This window comes from Adiantum capillus-veneris, chromosome 28 (assembly GCF_014529385.1).
Source record: "Adiantum capillus-veneris isolate H3 chromosome 28, ASM1452938v2, whole genome shotgun sequence".
Classification (NCBI taxonomy): Eukaryota; Viridiplantae; Streptophyta; class Polypodiopsida; order Polypodiales; family Pteridaceae; genus Adiantum; species Adiantum capillus-veneris.
In genome coordinates this window covers 66734043-66755593 of record NC_140958.1, presented here as the reverse complement: position 1 = coordinate 66755593, position 21551 = coordinate 66734043, and the positions used below count along the sequence as shown (strand labels likewise).

General features: G+C 40.9%; 1 protein-coding gene across 1 annotated transcript in view; it reads left to right on the top strand.

Annotated features, from left to right (window-relative positions):
- Nucleotides 1–8086: 8086 nt before the first annotated feature.
- The window catches only part of LOC147420588 (uncharacterized), a 53792-nt gene continuing 40327 nt past the window's right edge, over nt 8087–21551 (top strand). Inside the window, exon 1 of the mRNA XM_086504012.1 lies at nt 8087–8879. The gene's annotated coding sequence lies outside the window, so the exon portion shown is untranslated. The remainder of the gene's footprint in view (nt 8880–21551) is intronic.

Genomic DNA, 21551 nt, shown 5'->3' with positions numbered 1-21551 from the left:
TGAAAGAGCTAGATGAGTTAGATCTTGACAATATTGCAAAGTAATTTATGGTATTGAAGGACTAACTTATGGGTTGATATGGGGATTAATACACTTGGATTAGAAGGGGTGGTGGCCTTCTTATCAAAATGATGTATATTAATATCTATTTAAGGAATAAAAGTTGGGGCTATATATAAACCATACATATAATTACTTCCATAAATCATTCGGATAATAACATTTTTCACAAACATTAAAATGAATTAAAGCACAAGAATACATAGACACTTTTGGATGATAGTTTTAAGTTAAAGAAGTTACAAGTTGGACATGGATAACAATTGACATAGTCTAGTGACACCTGTAATATGCATTCGAGGCTAACACATATGTTGTCTTGGTTGGATGGATGTAGGTGAGGACTGTATCCTTTCTTTTATCACTGGACTCTTATCACTCTATAGAAAAGATAGCACATAACTTCCTTTGTACTTATATATTAGAATGCGACCTCATTCTTACAGCAATGTACAAAAATAATTATAAGACTGAGTCATTTTTGTGTTGTCCTCGGTCATTCGTCTAAAGCCAACTGTCTTTTGAACTTGTATGTTCATTTGTGTTTATATATTGAAATAAAACAGCCACACACATCCCATACACAAGGCTTTCCTAGTCTTCTGGGAAATCCGAGACGTTGGCTTTAGAGATTTGGTTTGAATTATAGGGCTAAGTTGAACCCATTGTCTACAATTCTTATTTAGACGAACCTTCTTATACTATAAATTTGGATACCTATTCACGACTATCATAGTATTTTGACCTGTCGGTTTAAGGGTTGTAGGTTTCCAACATTACTAACCTCAATTTTATTATGATCTTTTAGGATCACACGCATTATAAATTGATTGCCCGCTTGAGAGTCATTTAGGATCCGGAGAAGCATGCAAGAATTTTAGAACAAATTAGACTTTACTTAAAGGACCACCCCCCAAAACAAGCCCTTGCCCTTAGAGCTAGACCCTTTCTTGGCTGAAAAGCCAAAAGCATTTTAACTTCCTACCTAAGTAGTTTCTTTCCAACACATCAATTTGTTTGTTATACATGCCCTTTCTCTTTCTCAAGGCCTAGAATTAACTTATGAACCACTTTTTGTGGAAACTTCTTTTGTCCTGAAATGTATTAGTAGCATGGAGGCTTCAGAACTTATTTATGAATTGGCTCTAGCTTCGGATAAAAAATATGCTATCTTGCACGTGCTTTCTTTTAATGACTGGGTCAATCTTGGCAACTTTGGACAAGGACAATAAGGATGGTATAGCTATGATTTCCCAATACATTGCTCAATTGCCTATACTATCTTTCCAATACAACCAAAAGCTGGCTCAGTTCTCTTCTTCGGGGGTTGAACTATCTAACTTTCTTAAGAAATTATGTAGCCTTAACCGAACTTTTACTAGTACCCCTGCTATCCCTCAATCTGGTGGCATCTTCTGCATGGATAGTGCCACTTTGGAAGTCATCAAGGAGTTTCAAAATAGCCTTTGTTTCCTCAGTGACTCTAACCTGTTAGAGATGGTACCCAAATTGTCTAAAGTTTTTTCATTTTTACCTGTTAGACAAATTGAGGTTGAGTCTTTTGGTGTGGACCATCAACTTTGGGTCCTCCCCAACAAGGCCTTCTTGGCACCTATTCTTAGTGAAACATGGGTATATCTTGCCAACCTCCCGGCTTCCACAATAGAGGATTGCGAACTTAAGGTTCTGGAAGGGGGACAATTCTTGGACAAAGGGGAACTAATCGAGGCTCCCTTCAACCTCACACAAGCTCAACTTTGTTGACCATTCTAAGTGTTCATCTAGTCCAGGGTTATATATTTGTATGAAAGACAACATGGATTTCACAAAAAGCAATCTTGATTTCTACACAGAGTCTATTTGGAATTATTTTTGGCCTTATCTTAAATGTGCATGCAAATTTCTCAACCATAAAGTCTCTTGTGAGTCCAGGATCACGTGGTTTGACAATGCTATCTGGTATATTCTTTAATCACCTGGATCAGCTCTCCCTGGAAACTTGTGGACTTTCATCTATCCCTCATCTGCTTCTAGTTGGGAAGATAGGCCAAGCAGCTGGCTATTGCTCAAATTTCTTTTCATATCTTTGGAGGGCTAATGCTTTATATTCTTAAGGATCTCAAGTTTGATGAGCCTAGCACATACCTCACTACTTATGCCAATTACAAAGGAGTCAAAATCATTACTGGGTTACTTAAGCCATGTATTGAGGATGAGGATTCCTCATCACTAAAAAGACCTAACTCTTTAACCACCCTAATAAATCTTTGACATATTTTTTAACACCAAGTACTTCCTCTAGCTTCAACAGAGGAAAGTCTCGCAGCTTTACTAGAGGTAGAGATAGAAATACCCCATCTGGCACCTCCTTGATTTGTAATTGTCTATATTGTGCATGTATTTTGTGCCTCATGTGGAAGGATGCGTCTCTCTAAGAACTCCACTACATCAGACTCTATCTATATACATTGTATGTACAAGAATGAGCTCCTGGACTTGTTTTCACCCAAATAAATATTTTGTGAGTGTTTTGACTTAATTTTTGGTAGCCAAGAAATGTTGGATAATGTCCTTATTGGTTGGACTTACCATCAGCCTATTAAAAGTTCTGTTTACATCAATGATTTTTTACGCCACAATACTATTCCAGGGTGTGCTTGTGATAAGTATAGTACTTTTTGTAAACATTTTGGAGATTCAAGAAAGCATGTCTACACTTGTGATCTTAATGTAAATAATGACGCCACGATCCAAAGAATCTTGGCAAAAGAACTAAATCACATCCCTAGTTTTCCAAAAAAACCGTACCTTGCTTCATTAGCTTTACTTAGCTGCTTAACTGACCTTGTTAGTTCTCTCTGATTGGAGAAGACAGTCCTACTGGACTTAAACAAATTGGTGCAACTATGTTTCTTTCAAAAAGTCTCCCTCTTAGCACACAATTGGCTGTCCACAAATAGCACTTGGTCACACCTTACCTCAGTTTGAAATTTCAAAAGTTCACACATGATTGGTTTATTGTTGGCCTGGATAAGAGTACCAATTTCCCCACTTTAATTTGCAAAAACCTTGCTTGGAAAGCAGCACACTCTCGCCTTTCTGGTGAGGAATTTACTTTGCTTAACTCATCCCCTAAAGAAGTCACCAATTGTATTGCTAAATAGCTTATTGGTCTTACATGCTCGCTTGAGATAGTCAAACTTCATGTTCTATTTCCCACATATAAGCATTACAAACGCAAGTTTCAATGGGTATCTGATGCTTCAAATGGTATATTTACCAGCTTTACTAAAGACATCCCTTTACGCCTCGACCTTATACTTTCTGAGTTTGAATCGGTTTGTGCAGACAAACAAAGATTGTGTTTGGACTTTCTTAAGATACACTATAATCCCTTTTGGCTTGTTAAAAACTACCGAGGAAACTCTCAACCTCCCCGATCAGATTTTCTATCTCTTTTCTATTGACATCATCCAATGTTACGAAAATATACCACTTAATGGGGAGGTAGGGCTGAAAAATGTCTTGAAGAAAATGACTAAGATTGCATTTAACCATGCCAGGTTTAAAGGATTTTTCTAGATTTCTTTTGTTAACAAGTCTAGATGGAGTTAAAAAAACAAACGCATCTCACTCCTCCCACTTTGATGAGGAAAACCTGGTTAACTACATGACTTGGCTTCTAGAAAACTGTCTAGAAGCCAAAGTGGACTAGACAACCGTCTAGCCCACTTTGGAGGCCATTTATTTAACCAAAGCCTTGGCATCCCCATGGGCTTCTCCTGCTCACCTCTTATGTGTAATTTATATTTAGCCTTTTCTGAATACAAATGGTTTATGGGAGATAAAAGCACTAGTCATAAACTCTTGCTTTTTAATCACACATACATATACATGGACGATATCCTTAACCTCAACAATAGAACTTTTCCTGATGAGATTAACCTTGTTTACCCTATCTGCCTTGAAATTGAGCCGACCTACAGTGATGGCTTTAAGACAGCTTTTGGGTTCTTTTCCACTTTTATACAATTCCTTAACTTTTCAATTATACTACAAAGTCCCTATAATGGCAATTATGACTATCGATTCATCTAGAAAAGAGAGCTGCTTAAAATCTCTTCCATTGAGTTTATAAAAAAGAAGACAAACCGACCGCATAACGCTGCCCTTAATACATGTACTAGTTTGCTGTATATGATCCTCTATTCCTCCTCTAGCTGCTTCTTGGCTTGGGAAGACATCAGGCTTCTTATTCACAAATTTTGCCCCAATGGCTTTAAAAGGGAGGACCTAGTTAATACCATCATTAAAGCTATTTCACTAAATGATTGGCCTAACATAAAGTTTAAATGCACTAATCTCATCTCCTTGCTTAGGCAGTAGGCCCATACACAATGGGCCTATTGTCGACCCATTGTGTATGGCGCCTAGGATAGGGCGCGTACACACATACACAAACACACACTTAGGTACTAGTTCAGATGCATTAAAACGGAATTTTTTCCCAAAAAAACGTACGTGCTCAAGCGTGTAATTATAACTTTCATTAAAATATTCCCATGCCTTTCCAAGGCTTCTGGCAGCACCATCTTTTTTACTAGCCTACGCGGATGTACCCCTTCATGGCGCACCCCCTGGAGTAACCCATGCATGAACCTTCCTATTAGGGACGTGGCCCTCTTACTATGGTGATAGAACACTTAAGGATCTACATCATAGTGGCACTTGCACACTGACTGTGTAAGATTAACACACCACCACCCCTCAACCCCCCCCACCTCGGGGGGGTAAACATGTCGTGTGCCGCTAGATAGAATTCACCTCGAGATATTAACGTGAGGATAAGCAAATCAAGGGTGAGTCGTCTGGATTTGGACTACTCATAGCACTTGTCGGATGGGTTTTACTATTTAAACCAAGTGAGGGTTGCTCTATGCCCCTCACTTAGCCTTGTGTGTCCAAATAAACACTTGTGGATTTGTGGAAAGGCTTAATACACCATGGTTTGGTTTTTGGATACCCCTGCATAAATAATGTCCTGGCTCTAGAAAATGTCATTTTTTGACGGCCAAAATGGGCGTGATGGGATTGGTGACTAGTTACTGCCATGATTCTGGTTTTGGTAGGATTCTATCTTGGCACTACGCTACCTGAGTTTGTTTTTAGAAAAAAAGAGATAAGTGTGGTGGGTTGGTATGGTATACCCTTGACATTTTCATGAAAGATGATGGTGTATCGTGTAGATACTCCCAGCCCCAAAGGGCATCTGTTAATTGGAGTTTGTTTTATGGACTGTGGGTATGTGCATATTATAAAGGTTGGTCTTTTGTTTTCATACTTTGGGTGGCCTCTGTTCCATCTGATACCGGGTTCCTACCAAGCTACCAACATAATAAAGGATGCCACTTTTTGTTCACCGGGGCTCGGATTTTATGTTAACTTTTTAATTGTATTGTGGCTAAGTAGACTGGATTTAGTAGGTTTTCTTCACATTAGGCATGACACTCATTGATACAATCTGAGGTGTGTTGGATACCGCTTACCCAAGTGGGTTTGTGAGATTTGGTTTTGCTTGATAATGTAGCCAAATTTGATGCCTAAACCTAATAATATATTTTTTTGTGGAGTATCCAATGCCGTAGATTAGGTTACTTTATGGCTTTATGGTACTTGAAAGAGCTAGATGAGTTAGAGCTTGACAATCTTGCAAAGTAATTTATGGTATTGAAGGACTGACTTATGGGCTGATATGGGGATTAAGACACTTGGATCAGAAGGGGGGTGGTCTTCTGATCAAAATGATATGTATATTAATATCGATTTAAGGTCTAATAAAAATTGGGGCTATATAGAAACCATACATATAATTACTTCCATAAATCATTGGGATAATAATATTTTTTCAGAAACATTAAAATGAATTAAAGCACATGAATACATGAACACTTTTGGACTATAGTTTTAAGTTAAAAAAGTTGTAAGTTGGACATGATAACAATTGATATAGGCTGTTGACACCTGTATTATGCATTCAAGGCTAACGTATCCATTGTCTTGTTTTGATGGATGCATGTGGGGACTCTATCCTTTCTTGGGATTTTTTTGGCTTAGCTGTTGTCCGCCTTTGACATACCAGACTCTCATCACTTTATGGAACAGATAGCACAAAACTTCCTTTGTATTTATATATATTAGAATGAGACCTCATTCTTACATCAATGGACAAAAATAATTCTAAGACTGAGTTGTTTTTGTGCTGCTCTTGGTCATTTGTCTAAAGCGAGTTGTCTTTTGAACTTGTATATTCATTTGTGTTTATATATTAAAATAAAACAGCTACACACATACACACATATCTCTTATTTAACAGTCTACGTATGTACCTATGTAGCCTATCTCTCTCTATACAATCATACTTAGATACACTATATGTATATGCTATACATGTATATAATTTAATTATGTATATGCTCTTATATATAGCCATATTTACTCGTGCGCATGCACACACACACACACACGCACACATATATCCTTACACTTACGTATACCATCATATAGGAGGAATGAAAATGGCTCTTTTAGGCGACCACTAAAGAGAATGAGTTCATACACCTATCTCCTATCTCATTGTAAAGCATCTATCATACTTAATTACTAAGAGATAACTTTGTCTTTGCTAAACCCTAAACCTATCTTGATATCATTAAATACAAATCCATAAAATATAAGTGCATATATTTGGTCCACTTTGTTGCATTCAAGGGAAGGCTCTGGCTACAAAAAAGAGATAATTATGTCTTTCCATATATTACTAACCTCTGTACATGTAAAAATAAAATAAAATGTATACATATATTTATATAGGTATAGATCATGTCACTTATATATGTATAATTTTGCGATCATTTTACCTTTGCTCCTTAAGCTTTACCCGCATAAAGCAAAAATCATGTCAAAGTGAAAAATGCCATAATCACTACCCTAATCTAAGTCTAAATAAGGATGTGAATATGATGGAAATGACCCCTCTTGAGATAAACAAATCAAGGTAATCGGTGTCACTCAAGTAGCAAAATACCAATGCCTTAAAATGAGCTATGCATAAATATGCTCATTTGTGACACCTCGTAATATACACACAAATTAGGCATCCAATAGCTTGCTAACAATTAGAGACATCAAAAGTCCCCTCATGCATGCTAATTCTTAATTTCTTATGCATACGTGTAGCCATAGGGTTGTAATTGTTGGTAGGTGAAGCTTATACAACAATGTGCCAACCAACTCCACTTGGGACAAATAGAATCTTTATTGGCATCCTTAGCTTAATCCCCAATAAGTGCTTCAAAAGCCTAGCTTTACCATTAATCTCAGTGGCTAATGCGATTCACAATAACTTTGTGCGACAATTTAAAAGAATGTGAGCTCAAAGCCTTCCAAATGCAAGCACAATGAGGTATCTCATGCACATACCTTACTACTCATCATATTATCGTAAAAGTAATCGTCACCCTCACCTTGAGCTATGTCGACCAAGAATGTCTCAAAGCCACAGAAATTAGAACCCCCATGGCACAATTAGTGTCCTTTAACGAAGAAAATTGATCTCCATAAATTCCATCAAGATCGTCAGTTAAAAAAAAAAACCCAATCAAGGTCTCATTAGAACCCTCTTTGCTTACTCACCTCTTGAAGGAAACAAGACCTAGAGAAAATGCGAATAAGGTCTTCAACACATAAGGGAGGGCAAGAAAGTTCGGTCATCTTGGTCTCAACCTCTTCTCCACGAGCAATCTCGAGCACATTATGACAGTCGCTCATATTTCTGGCCTCCGCTCACTTGTTGGTTTGAGCACATCAGGCTATTGCTACTTTTCCTGTTATAAAGCTCGCCAAAGTACTGGCTAGCCGACTGGCTGTGAAAACCAGGCCTTGATTTTTTTGGCAACCACGACGACCCAAATATGGGTGTCCACCTCAGCACACGCCCCTGAAATTGGATGGCCGACTGGGCGACTCCTCTTATGTGCTCCCATTAAGATAGACCTAGCACAACGAGGGGCACAACCAGCCCAGCAACAAGGTGATGGCAGAAATCTTGAGCACAACAGGAGAGCCGGCCGGAGGATCAAAGGTGCAGAACGTGTCAGCTAGGTGAGAAACAGGCGAGAAGATCAGGAAGCGAGTTGGCCGGGAAAGGAGCTACACCGGCCAGCCAGCCACGCTCCGACCATGAAAAGTGCTTGCCACACCTCCATTCGGCTGGCTGGCTGGATGGAGCAGTTGTGCTCGTGCTAAGAGGCAGGAGGCTTGACGCTATTGGAGCTTGGCTCAACCTGAAGCTGATGGCGAGAACGCTTAGAACGCAGCGAGTAATCTGTGCACACCTCGGAGACTCGGAGTTGATTGAAGCGAGCAGCACGCAGACAGAGCAGCGAGCAGCCTGTATAGAGCTTTCGGCAGCGAGTTGCAAAAATGCAGCTTTCGGCAGCGAGTATACTGCGCGCTCCCAATACCTTGAGAGAACCCCCATCGCTTTCGCTTCAGAGAGAACGGCAGGATGCACCTCTTTTTGCGGCCACCCTTGATCCCTTGAGTAACACCCCGTGCAACATATAAACGAGGCTACCTTCTCTGACATGGTATCATAGCCTTGGTGAAACCTTGGCTGTGTTATGGGACTCGCTCTTGCGAGCATTTGGTGTGTTTTTTTGGCGAGCACAACAAGAGGATGGGAGGCTACCCCACCTGCATTTTCTTGGTTTTCGGGGCTGTTCTGGGATATTGTTGCCGTCATGGCTTCTCCATTTAAGGTACCTATATTTGCTTTGTTTCCTTTTCTGGTTGGTTGATGGACGAAGCTCCCAGGAAGGTTGCAGGGATTGTTTCTGTTAGCCACAATTGTACCTTCTGGGTCCAAATAGCTGCATTTTTTGTCCAAATTGTTGCGTTTCCTTTGTTTTGCTGCATTTTTGCAGCAAGGACCTTTGAAGGAGGAGTTTGTAAGCTGTGTGCTTCAAGAAGGACAAGTTGGGGAGAGCCGTAGACACTCCATGATATGCATTTTGTTGTGGCCTCCCTTGGTTGGGACAAGTTTTGCATATTCTCTCACTTTATGGAGCTGTTTCTCTTGGCTGTGTTTTCCTTGGAATGAGGTTTTATAGATGATTACTGTAGTTGTACACTGATTTTGAGTTTCTCCTTGTGTTCTCATTGCTATGTGTTAGGAGCATGTATTCAAGGCTGAGATCTGGGCCTCTTTCCTTCATGTTTCATGTCATGGGAGAGGTCGACAAGGTGTACAGCTTAAATTACCTATGCTCTTGGATGTTCTATCTGGGTGGCAGAGTTTGGAGCCTTTTGAACCAATCAATGTGTATATCTTGCTATTTCTCTCATAGGTTTTTGTGAGATGGAGTATGGCAGTTGGGCATACATATCCTTGTTGATGTGGGCTTGCTGTCTGTTCCAGATGTATCTGGTAGAGGGTGGTCTCTCCTGGCAGAGGAGGTTTGTACGATTTGCTCTTTTATTACCTGTCCTTGCTCGTATTTCATCCTTTGTTAGTGGATGCTGCCACCATTGGGTATAGTGGATGATTGAATCTTCATCATTGAGCGTATCATTTATCATTCAAATTGTGGTACTATCTCTGCCTAGTTATCTAGAAAACCTCAATTGATGTTGGAGAGTCACGTTCACACTCATAGATTTTTGGGAGTGGTAAATTGATGGTGGTGCAGGCTATTTGATCCTCAGTATTTGCCTATTACTTACTGATCTGCTTCTGGATTGAGTTACTTCTGCTGGTGATTATTGACACTTGTTTCTTCTAACGTGTTTTTTCTAACAGTTTTCTTGGATGATTTTGTAAAACCCAATGTATCCTGTTTTGACCTTTATGCCTTGGTATCAAAGGCATCCATGTTTACAAATCCTAGATTGGACATAACTTGCAATCTACGTACGTGGTCCAAAAGACAACAACCTTTGGGTAGGAAGCTCATCAAGATTCTTTTAATCTTCACAACTACTCTACATTTGGCACAAGTCAGTAATAGTCACTGAGTAACGACCTAGGCTCTCTTTGCTCCCTATGCCATGGCTTCTCCTCTGAGGCGTGCTTGTTTGATGTGTGCAAATGTGCGAGTGTGCCACTCATGTTTCATTAGATCGTGCTATGGTAGGTGTGCTTTGTGCTAGATCTATTCACTTGAGCTACCTTGTCTGACATGGTATTGGAGACTTGGTGAAGGATCTACCTTGGCTCTGTTTTGGGACTCGTCACAAGTTTGTGATGTGGCATGCCCAATTGGAAAGATTGGTTGAGAGGACAAGGGGTTAGAGTTAAAAACTCTACTCTAACCTAGAAGAAGTGGGAAGATATGGACGAGGGGCCTAGGGGGTTAGGATTTTACTAACCCCTACTGACTTGAAGAGCATTGGTGGAAGGGCCTAAACCCTAGAAATCCAAAAGCGTACTCTGGTTGCAGATTTTTGCAAATTGTTCTACATGCTTATGTGGCAGGTTGTACGGATTTCCGCGTTTTGCGTTGACAACAGGGCAAGGTAGATTTTTGCATGCTTTTGGGATCGAGTGCTTTTGGGGCTCGTCTTTTGGGTATGCCTTGTACAGTTTATAAGTGTCCTGAGGGCCACTCTTTAAAGAGCATCTTGACGCAATGTTTTGGAGATCTGGACCCTCGGGGAGTTGTACCTTTGCGAATCAATAATAAAAAATACTGGAAGGGGTGCTAGTCTTTGGGGCTAGTGCATCCATGAACAGAACTTCGCCGTTCTGTACCGACTCTTCTCTCTCTCTCTCTCTCTCTCTATTCTAGATCAGTTCAGCTATTTGCAATTTTTATTTGTGTGTTTCTCTTGATGGGGTGTCCAAGCTTGTAATAGGACTTGCTTTTAAGAGCACCTATGTGTTTTTCGAGCGAGGAGTATAATAGGATAGGTGGTTGCCTCACGTGCATTTCTTGCATTTGTCCCTCTTTCTGGGGTTTCTCTGGGCCTTCATTGCGGTTGAGACTCCTCCATTGATAGTATCTATTTCTACTTTGTTTTCCTTTTCGGTTGGTTGATGGAGCGGCTCCCCAAGAAGATTGCAAGAGTTGTTTGTGTTTATAGTCCCATTTGCATTTTTGGTACAAATGGTTGCACCACAAATGCAAGTGGTTGTGTTTTTTTTTTGTGTTTCCTCTGTTTTGGACCATTTATGCATCCAAGCCCTTTGAATGAATAGTCTTTAAACTGTGTGCTCCTAGGAGGAGAAGTGGACAATCATAAATAGTCCACGATTTGCGTTCTCGACCAAGTGGCTATGTATTTTTGTGGCCTTTTCCAGGCTTGGTCAAGTTTTGCAGATTCTCACTTTATGGAGTTGTTTCTCGTGGTTGTGTTTTCGTGGGCTTATCTACGCAGTCCAAAAGACATCATCATCTGGACAGGTAGCTCATCAAGAAAATTGCTTATTTTCACAACTGCTCTACATCATATGCTGAGTGAAGCATTGGGAGAACAAAGTCTTTTCTCAATAGTCGTTAACGACCTAGACTCTCTTTGCAACAAGCCTTGGCCTCCACTGAGCACTCTACAAAGGTTTCCAATACTGGTACACTGAGAAAGGCGAGGTCTGACGGGGTCGGCTGCATTGACTGCTTGATAGGCAACTCATCTTGAGTGGTCGACAAGTAGGTCGAGCAAGTTTGCAGTTAAGGCAATGAGAATTTGATGCTATTATAGTTACCTCTCTCCATATCCACATTGACATGTTAAGTTATTTTCTTCGCCTCTTCTTAAATTTTGAGTGTAAAACACAAAGATGCTTGTCCAAGAAGTGTTCTATGCTTCATGTGATTGTTCTAGAGAGGGAGAGCTTGACAAGGAATCGTTCTGTTGTTAGCTCAAAAGCATGGTGCGAGGGCGCACCTTTTTTTTTATGTTTAAATCTAGAGAAAAAAAGGGTACACTTAATTTTTTCTGATTTTTATATTAAATTTGAAGCATTTGTGATGGGATTCCGGGAGAATAGAAGCTAAAACTCTTCAATCTTTCTCACACATATAACCATCAACCTTTCACCGTCTCTTCCAAAACCCAAGTACATACAATCTAAACAAAGACCCTATGCACACACATTAGAATAGACTAGGTAGTGAAAGCACGTAAGAGAGGGGATGTAGACAAGATTTCTGCACATGCACTTAGCATAAGAGTGAGAGAGCAAAATCTTGCACAAAAAATGGCTTAAAAACCTAGGCCCCAAACTCCATGCATTACTTGGTGGAGTTGAGTATTTAATTTTATTATGAAACATATTTTGTGTAAGGTGCATCAGAATGAACGTTTGAACTTTGCTAAAGATGAGTGCTCCGAACTGTGCTCAAGGTTCCTTTTGTTCTTATGGAAGGGAGAGCCTTCTGTTCTTAATGAGAGAGTGCAATGATCATAAACAAAGTGAATGGACATTGTGCGTGCAAGTGTATGAGATTGAGAGATAGAGAGAGAAGAGAAATACGACACAAGAGGCGTTGTAAAACCCTCCTCCGAAGGCCCCACTCTCTATGGCGAGAGCGGTCTACTTATGATTGCACAAATCTCTACAATGCTTGGACTTGCCGACGATGAGGATGACGACGAGACGGGCTGAAATCTGAAAACTCTAATGGCTGAAATCTGCAAATCTTTATCTGCTGAATTCTGACTCTATGTCGGAGACGATGTCGATGGCGACGCGCTGAAAAAGTAGATGCTGAAATCTGCTTTTCCGGGCTGAAACTGCAAACTTCGATTGATCCCACCGTGCGGCGAGGAACTGCTGCGGGAAGGTGAGATCTGCGAGGTTCGGGACTTGATCTGCGAGTGCTAAAGGCTGAAAACTGAAAATGCTGGTGGTTCTTGATGTTCTGTCACGGAGAATCTGCAAAACGCCAGGGCTGATCTACAAACCAAAAAATGCTAGGGCTGATTTGAAGTCTTCTTGCAAAAACGCAAGGGCTTTTGCTGGTTCTGCTGTTGCCGGATGTCTTGCAAATTCAAAACGCTAGGTTGATCTGTGGTTCTACTATCGCCGGGAATCTGCAAGTGCAAAAACACTGGCTGATCTGGGTTCTTGATGCAAAACGTTAGTCTCGCTGTTGTGTAGCAAAAACACTAGGCCTTGCTGGGGGGTTCCTGCTGAGAAGGTGCTTGTTGAACCGAAGCTCCTGCTGCCTCTTCTGCTAGAAAGTGCTAGCTCTAGTTTGCTTATATACAAACTTATCAAAATTGCCCTACCTACTTTCCAAGAAAAGTCACTTAAAATTAATAAGTGAAAAATGTCAAAAATAGGGAAAATAGGTCTATGCACTGTAAAAATGCTACTGATGGGATCTGATGGGAATCTGATGGTCATGCTGTGTGCAACAAGAGGATATGCATCTAATCTAAGTGTCTGGACATGCACGGTCTGCGAACAAACTCACAAAAGTGCCAGATCACTTCTAATCTAGACTGACTGGACGGATTGAACCCTTGTCGTGCTGCAGCTTGTCCACGGACACATAGAGTTGGATGTGTCACGTGACATCCCCTCCTTTTCAAAGTGAGGTACTGATACCAAACTGTATGGCGTTGAGGGAGATCATCCGGAATCCTGGAAGGGACTCTTCGCCGGCCCACTCGGATGTGTGGGTCGTGCAGTACTTGAACTTCATAAAGGTCTGCAACGCTTGCTAGGGACTCTTCGCCGGCCCACTCGAATGTGTGGGTCGTGCGGTACTTGAACTTCATAAAGGTCTGCAATGCTTGCTTCTTTGGGCTGCGCCGAAAGCGACAAAGCCTTTTGTGGCTCCTTCGATGCTTCAACTTCGTCTAGAGTCATGCTTCTTTCTGCTTCAAGAATCTCCATGGCTGAAAATTCCTGAAACCACTTCCAACACAAAAACATGAACATATCCATTCCATGTAAAGTGAGTGGAAAAAATAGTCTTCCTCAAAGACTGTGCATGCAATGTAGATGAACAAAGAGACGGAGTGCCAACCCGTTCACCACACACACGCAAACAATGAGATCGAATCTTTCTCTTATGATCTAAAGCAATCAATTGTGGCAATTCACAACCGAAATGCCCATGCTTGGTGCTCATACTTTCATGTGCTCTTTCTACAATTGTGTCGTGCCAAAGAAGAGACATGAAATGTGACTTCCTTGAATGCATACTTTTCAGCTTTTCATGAAAAATCCGCATACATTCGTGTTCATCCATGAGTGAAACGTGCTCAACGTACAATATGTCATGCCTAGGAAGATGGATCACATAAAGACGTTGACGAAAATACAGGAAACGATCACGAATGAAACACTCGTACAATGCGTGCGTCTGAATCATGCGAACACATAATACTTCCTGTGAGGGTTCTTTGGACCAAGGCTCGAGAGCCAAGATCGCTTCTTCTTGAAGGGGTTCTTTGGACCTAGGCTCGAGAGCCAAGATCGATCCTTTGTGATTGATCGAATCTGCAACGAGGTTAGCTTCGCTAGAAAAAGCATCAACTAACACATCATCCTTGTGAACAATCACATCATCTTCATGCAAATCATCATGCTTGTGAGAAATCACATCTTGATCATGCAAATCATCATGCTTGTGAGAAATCACATCTTGATCATGCAGATCATCATGCTTGTCAGTGTCATCCAAATCATCATGCTCATCATTATCATTCAAATCATCATGCAAATCATGTGTGTCATGCTTGGAAGAAGAAGAGACTGAGAAAGTCTCCTTTTTCCGAATCTCTTGCATCTGTGCCTGAACTTGAGAAAAGAGTCGCAAGAATTCTTTCATGTGCCGGTCTCTCTTTTCTTTGATGGCTTTGTTCTCGCAATCAAATTCTGCTTGTCTTGCTTTGTTCTCTGCTTGTCTTTCTGTGCGCTCACGATCCAATTTGGCTTGTCGTTCTTTGGCTTCCAAGTGTGCTTGCTCGCGCTCACGCGGTATGGCTGCCATTCTTTCTTGGTGTTTGCGCTTCATTTCTTCTTTTCTTTCTGCTCTTCTTTCTTCGTGTCTGCGATCCATTTCTGCTTTTCTTTCTGCATTTCTTGCTTCGCGTTCTAACTTCCTTTCCATAAACATCTGCTCCAACTCCTCCAAAGGAGTTAGTGCAATCCTTGACGTAGATGGGGAAGGGGGAGGGTCGGAAAAACCTCGTGGTGGGGAAAATTCTTCTTCGTCTCTCTCATGCTCATCACCTCAAGCGAAGTATCCATTCCGCTTCGAGTGATGACCATCCACTGAAGTCTTGGGTTCTTGTGGTTTTGGGTTCTTAAGTTCACAAGGAACTTGGGTTCTTGGGTTCTTGAGGGTCTTGAGTTCTTGAGGGTTTTCTTTCGCTTGCAATCTGTGTTTGAGAAGGATCTTCTCTTCACCCGAGTTTTGCTCTTTTTCGCGGGCGCACCTCTTGGCGGCCTTGCGCTCACACCCAAGGTTGCTTTTTCCCACCTCACGTCGATTGGCCGGCCGCTAAGTGCACGGTCCGCTCTCAATGAGTGAAAAGAGGCACAAGGGGAGGTTGGACAAGCCCTTCTTTCTTGGGATTCCTGTCACTCTTCAAAAACACGATTAGGAATCGACACGCCCAAGTGAACTTGGGTTCGTGCGACCACAACAAGCAAAAAAAATTCTTGTGATTCTTGTGGTTCTTTTCTTGAGTTATACAGAACACTGCCAAAGCTCTGATACCAATGTAAGGTGCAGCGGAATGAATGTTTGAACTTTGCTCAAGATGAGTGTTCCGAACTGTGCTCAAGGTTCCTTTTGTTCTTATGGAAGGGAGAGCCTTCCGTTCTTAATAAGAGAGTGCAATGATCATAAACAAAGTGAATGGACACTGTGCGTGCAAGTGTATGAGATTGAGAGATAGAGAGAGAAGAGAAATACGACACTAGAGATGTTGTAAAACCCTCCTCCGAAGGCCCTACTCTCTATGGTGAGAGCGGTCTACTTATGATTGCACAATTGTCTACAATGCTTGGACTTGCCGACGATGTCGACGACGATGAGGACGTCGATGAGACGGGCTGAAATCTGAAAACTGTAATGGCTGAAATCTGTAAATCTTTATCTGCTGAATTCTGACTCTATGTCGTAGACGATGTCGATGGCGACGATGCGACGACGACGCGCTGAAAACGCAGATGCTGAAATCTGCGTTTTCCGGGCTGAAACTGCAAACTTCAATGGATCCCACCGTGCGGCGAGGAACTGCTGCGGGAAGGTGAGATCTGCGAGGTTCGGGACTTGATCTGCGAGTGCTAAAGGCTGAAAATTGAAAACGTTGGTGGTTCTTGATGTTTTGTCGCGGGGCTGATCTGCAAACCAAAAAACGCTAGGGCTGATTTGAAGTCTTCTTGCAAAAACGCAAGGGCTTTTGCTCGTTCTGCTGTTGCCGGATGTCTTGCAAATGCAAAACGCTAGGCTGATCTGAGGTTCTACTATCGCCAGGAATCTGCAAGTGCAAAAACGCTGGCTGATCTGGGTTCTTGATGCAAAACGTTAGTCTCGCTGCAGTGTAGCAAAAACGCTAGGCCTTGTTGGGGGGTTCCTGCTGAGAAGGTGCCTGTTGAACCGAAGCTCCTGCTGTCTCTTCTGCGAGAAAGTGCTAGCTCTAGTTTGCTTATATACAAACTTAGCAAAATTGCCCTACCTACTTTCCAACAAAAGTCACTTAAAATTAATAAGTGAAAAATATCAAAAATAGGGAAAATAGGCCTATGCACTGTAAAAATGCTACCGATGGGATCTGATGGGAATCTGATGGTCATGCTGTGTGCAACCAGAGGATATGCATCTAATCTAAGTGTTTGGACATGCACGTTCTGCGAAAAAACTCACAAAAGTGCCATATCACTGCTAATCTAGACTGACTGGACTGACTGAACCCTTGTCGTGCTGTAGCTTGTCCACGGACACATAGAGGTGGATGTGTCACGTGACATTTAGGCGTCAACTTTAGCCATGAGTGGTGGCTATCACTTCTGGCATAATTTTTTAGGGTGAGTTCTCACTAGATACATACAATGAAATTTATTGGCAAAATAATTAGAATAATGTGCAAATAAAGATGGTTGAGAGAGAGATTATTTGGCGCCTTCTCCTCAATTCTCAGAATTCTAATCTACGCAATATTAATCTCACTGCTAGAAAAAAGAAAAAGACAACACCGTAATTAGCCATTACATGCCAGCTATCCCAATTGTAATGCTAACCACATACAAGAGAAGGGTGTCCAAACTCGTAACATCCCTTCACTAGGGATAATAATTGTCCTTAGTTTCTCAATAGAGAATCAACTGGACTGTGAATGATGAAAAGTGTAGAGTAGATCTAGATAGTTTGGAAAAAGTTTTTTTACGCATCCATTTAGCATCTTCTCTAGGGTGGCCATGAGTGGTGGCTATCACTTCTGGCATAATTTTTTAGGGTGAGTTCTCACTAGATACATACAATGAAATTTATTGGCAAAATAATTAGAATAATGTGCAAATAAAGATGGTTGAGAGAGAGATTATTTGGCGCCTTCTCCTCAATTCTCAGAATTCTAATCTACGCAATATTAATCTCACTGCTAGAAAAAAGAAAAAGACAACACCGTAATTAGCCATTACATGCCAGCTATCCCAATTGTAATGCTAACCACACAAGAGAAGGGTGTCCAAACTCGTAACATCCCTTCACTAGGGATAATAATTGTCCTTAGTTTCTCAATAGAGAATCAACTGGACTGTGAATGATGAAAAGTGTAGAGTAGATCTAGATAGTTTGGAAAAAGTTTTTTTACGCATCCATTTAGCATCTTCTCTAGGGTGGCCATGAGTGGTGGCTATCACTTCTGGCATAATTTTTTAGGGTGAGTTCTCACTAGATACATACAATGAAATTTATTGGCAAAATAATTAGAATAATGTGCAAATAAAGATGGTTGAGAGAGAGATTATTTGGCGCCTTCTCCTCAATTCTCAGAATTCTAATCTACGCAATATTAATCTCACTGCTAGAAAAAAGAAAAAAGACAACACCGTAATTAGCCATTACATGCCAGCTATCCCAATTGTAATGCTAACCACATACAAGAGAAGGGTGTCCAAACTCGTAACATCCCTTCACTAGGGATAATAATTGTCCTTAGTTTCTCAATAGAGAATCAACTGGACTGTGAATGATGAAAAGTGTAGAGTAGATCTAGATAGTTTGGAAAAAGTTTTTTTACGCATCCATTTAGCATCTTCTCTAGGGTGGCCATGAGTGGTGGCTATCACTTCTGGCATAATTTTTTAGGGTGAGTTCTCACTAGATACATACAATGAAATTTATTGGCAAAATAATTAGAATAATGTGCAAATAAAGATGGTTGAGAGAGAGATTATTGGCGCCTTCTCCTCAATTCTCAGATTTCTAATCTACGCAATATTAATCTCACTGCTAGAAAAAAGAAAAAGACAACACCGTAATTAGCCATTACATGCCAGCTATCCCAATTGTAATGCTAACCACATACAAGAGAAGGGTGTCCAAACTCGTAACATCCCTTCACTAGGGATAATAATTGTCCTTAGTTTCTCAATAGAGAATCAACTGGACTGTGAATGATGAAAAGTGTAGAGTAGATCTAGATAGTTTGGAAAAAGTTTTTTTACGCATCCATTTAGCATCTTCTCTAGGGTGGCCATGAGTGGTGGCTATCACTTCTGGCATAATTTTTTAGGGTGAGTTCTCACTAGATACATACAATGAAATTTATTGGCAAAATAATTAGAATAATGTGCAAATAAAGATGGTTGAGAGAGAGATTATTTGGCGCCTTCTCCTCAATTCTCAGAATTCTAATCTACGCAATATTAATCTCACTGCTAGAAAAAAGAAAAAGACAACACCGTAATTAGCCATTACATGCCAGCTATCCCAATTGTAATGCTAACCACATACAAGAGAAGGGTGTCCAAACTCGTAACATCCCTTCACTAGGGATAATAATTGTCCTTAGTTTCTCAATAGAGAATCAACTGGATTGTGAATGATGAAAAGTGTAGAGTAGATCTAGATAGTTTGGAAAAAGTTTTTTTACGCATCCATTTAGCATCTCTCTAGGGTGGCCATGAGTGGTGGCTATCACTTCTGGCATAATTTTTAGGGTGAGTTCTCACTAGATACATACAATGAAATTTATTGGCAAAATAATTAGAATAATGTGCAAATAAAGATGGTTGAGAGAGAGATTATTTGGCGCCTTCTCCTCAATTCTCAGAATTCTAATCTACGCAATATTAATCTCACTGCTAGAAAAAAGAAAAAGACAACACCGTAATTAGCCATTACATGCCAGCTATCCCAATTGTAATGCTAACCACATACAAGAGAAGGGTGTCCAAACTCGTAACATCCCTTCACTAGGGATAATAATTGTCCTTAGTTTCTCAATAGAGAATCAACTGGACTGTGAATGATGAAAAGTGTAGAGTAGATCTAGATAGTTTGGAAAAAGTTTTTTTACGCATCCATTTAGCATCTTCTCTAGGGTGGCCTTTAAAAGTCAAAAGATAACGATTGTAACCGTGCAGTGCGTGTATTGGTGGTCTCATGATCAACTATTTGGTCAGGGATGAATTGCTCGTCTTGATCTACAAGTGTAGGTAGATTCTCATACATGTGATGTGTAGGTAGGGGTTCTCGAAAGGGTCGTAATAGACTAATGTGAAATGCATTGTGAATGTGCGAGTATGAAGGTAATTTTAAACAAAATGAAATATCATTTATTATAACAGAAATCTTGAGTGGATGATAAAAACGAGAAGCAAGCTTTACAAAAACATTTGTATCAACAAAGCATAACATAAACTCCTTCCTTAAATTCATGTGATTTGCGATGCTTATTAGCATGCTTAATGTAAAGTTTTTGTGAATGCTTAATAACAGAGTGAACACTTTCATAAATGTTCCGAAAATTTGCAGTGAAAGTATCGACAACAAGCACAATGTTAGTAAGACATGAAGCAAGAGTAGGAAGAGAGTGACCATACACAATCTCAAATGGGCGACTTACGTGTATTCCACTCGCTCCAACGTTTTAGGAGGAACTTGTGGTCTCTTGGTGAACATACGTCAAATTTGGAGGAATCCTTGCTTCGTCCACTTGCGTGTTTTCTCAACTTGTGTTTTTGGTTGGAGGGAGTAGCGCTAGCCTTTTACGCCACTCCATCGCTAAAAGCCCTCCTATTCCACTTGCTCCAACGTTTTCGCAGGAACTTGTGGTCTTTGTGGACATGCTTGGGTTTTGTAGGAGAAGAGAGAGGGAGAGGGGGTGCTCGGGGTATATGTCCCTGATCTTACCGATATAAGGTTAGGGATCCGGTGCCTTTCCCACCACTTGTCTCCGCTCACTTTTGGCATTGTCTTGTGGTCATGTATGCCGTTGGTTTCTCTGATTTCAGCCCTGTGTCGGCTGCATTATCAAACTACAACCTCTCTTGACCTTCTGCATTGTTTGGTATTGATCTGACACGAAAGAGCTGTTGGAACTTGCTTAATAGTTGCGCTTTCAGTTGCAGCTGTGTTTGGGAGTGGATAGCAGCTGCTACCGCTACCTTCTGATAGGACACCAACTTGCGTGCGGTCTCTTAGTGACTGCTAAAGCATATGGTAGCTTCCACATTGGCTTGAACACTTTTTTAGGCGTGTGGTCGTTTGATCCATTCATTCCGGTTGTACATGTTGATGCAAAACCCAAGTATAAGGCAAGGCTTGTTGCAAAGGGATATGTTCAAACCAAGGGCATAGACTTTCAGGAAGTGTTCTCTCCTGTTGTGAAGATGACCACTTTGCGTGTATTGTTTGCCATAGTGGTTGCTCTTGATTTGGAAATGGACCAAATGGATTTACATACCGCTTTCTTGCATGGTGATGTGGAAGAAGAGCTTTACATGAAGCAACCTGAGGGTTTTGTCATCCCTGGCAAGGAACATTTGGTATGTATGCTCAATAGAAGCTTGTATGGACTCAAACAATCATGTAGACAGTGGTACAAGAAGTTTGATCGCTTCATGCTTAAACATGGTTACAAAAAAAGCCATGCAGACCTTGGGGCAACTGAACATATACTTGGAGTGCGCGTTACACGGCAAAGAGACAAGCGCCTATTGTATTTGTCGCAAGAAAAGTACATTGAAAAGGTGCTGGACAGATTTAACATGACTGAAGCAAAGCCTCTTGGTGTGCCATTACAACCATATGTTAAAATCTCCAAGGATGATTGTCCCAAGTCAAAGGAAGAAGCCAATGACATGCAAAGTGTGCCTTATGCTTCAGCTTGTGGTTCACTTATGTATGCTATGGTCGCTACTAGGCCTGACATAGCCTATGCAATGGGAGTTGTGAGCCGGTTTATGGCTAATCCAGGCAGGTTGCATTGGGATGCAGTGAAGTCCATTATGAGGTACTTGA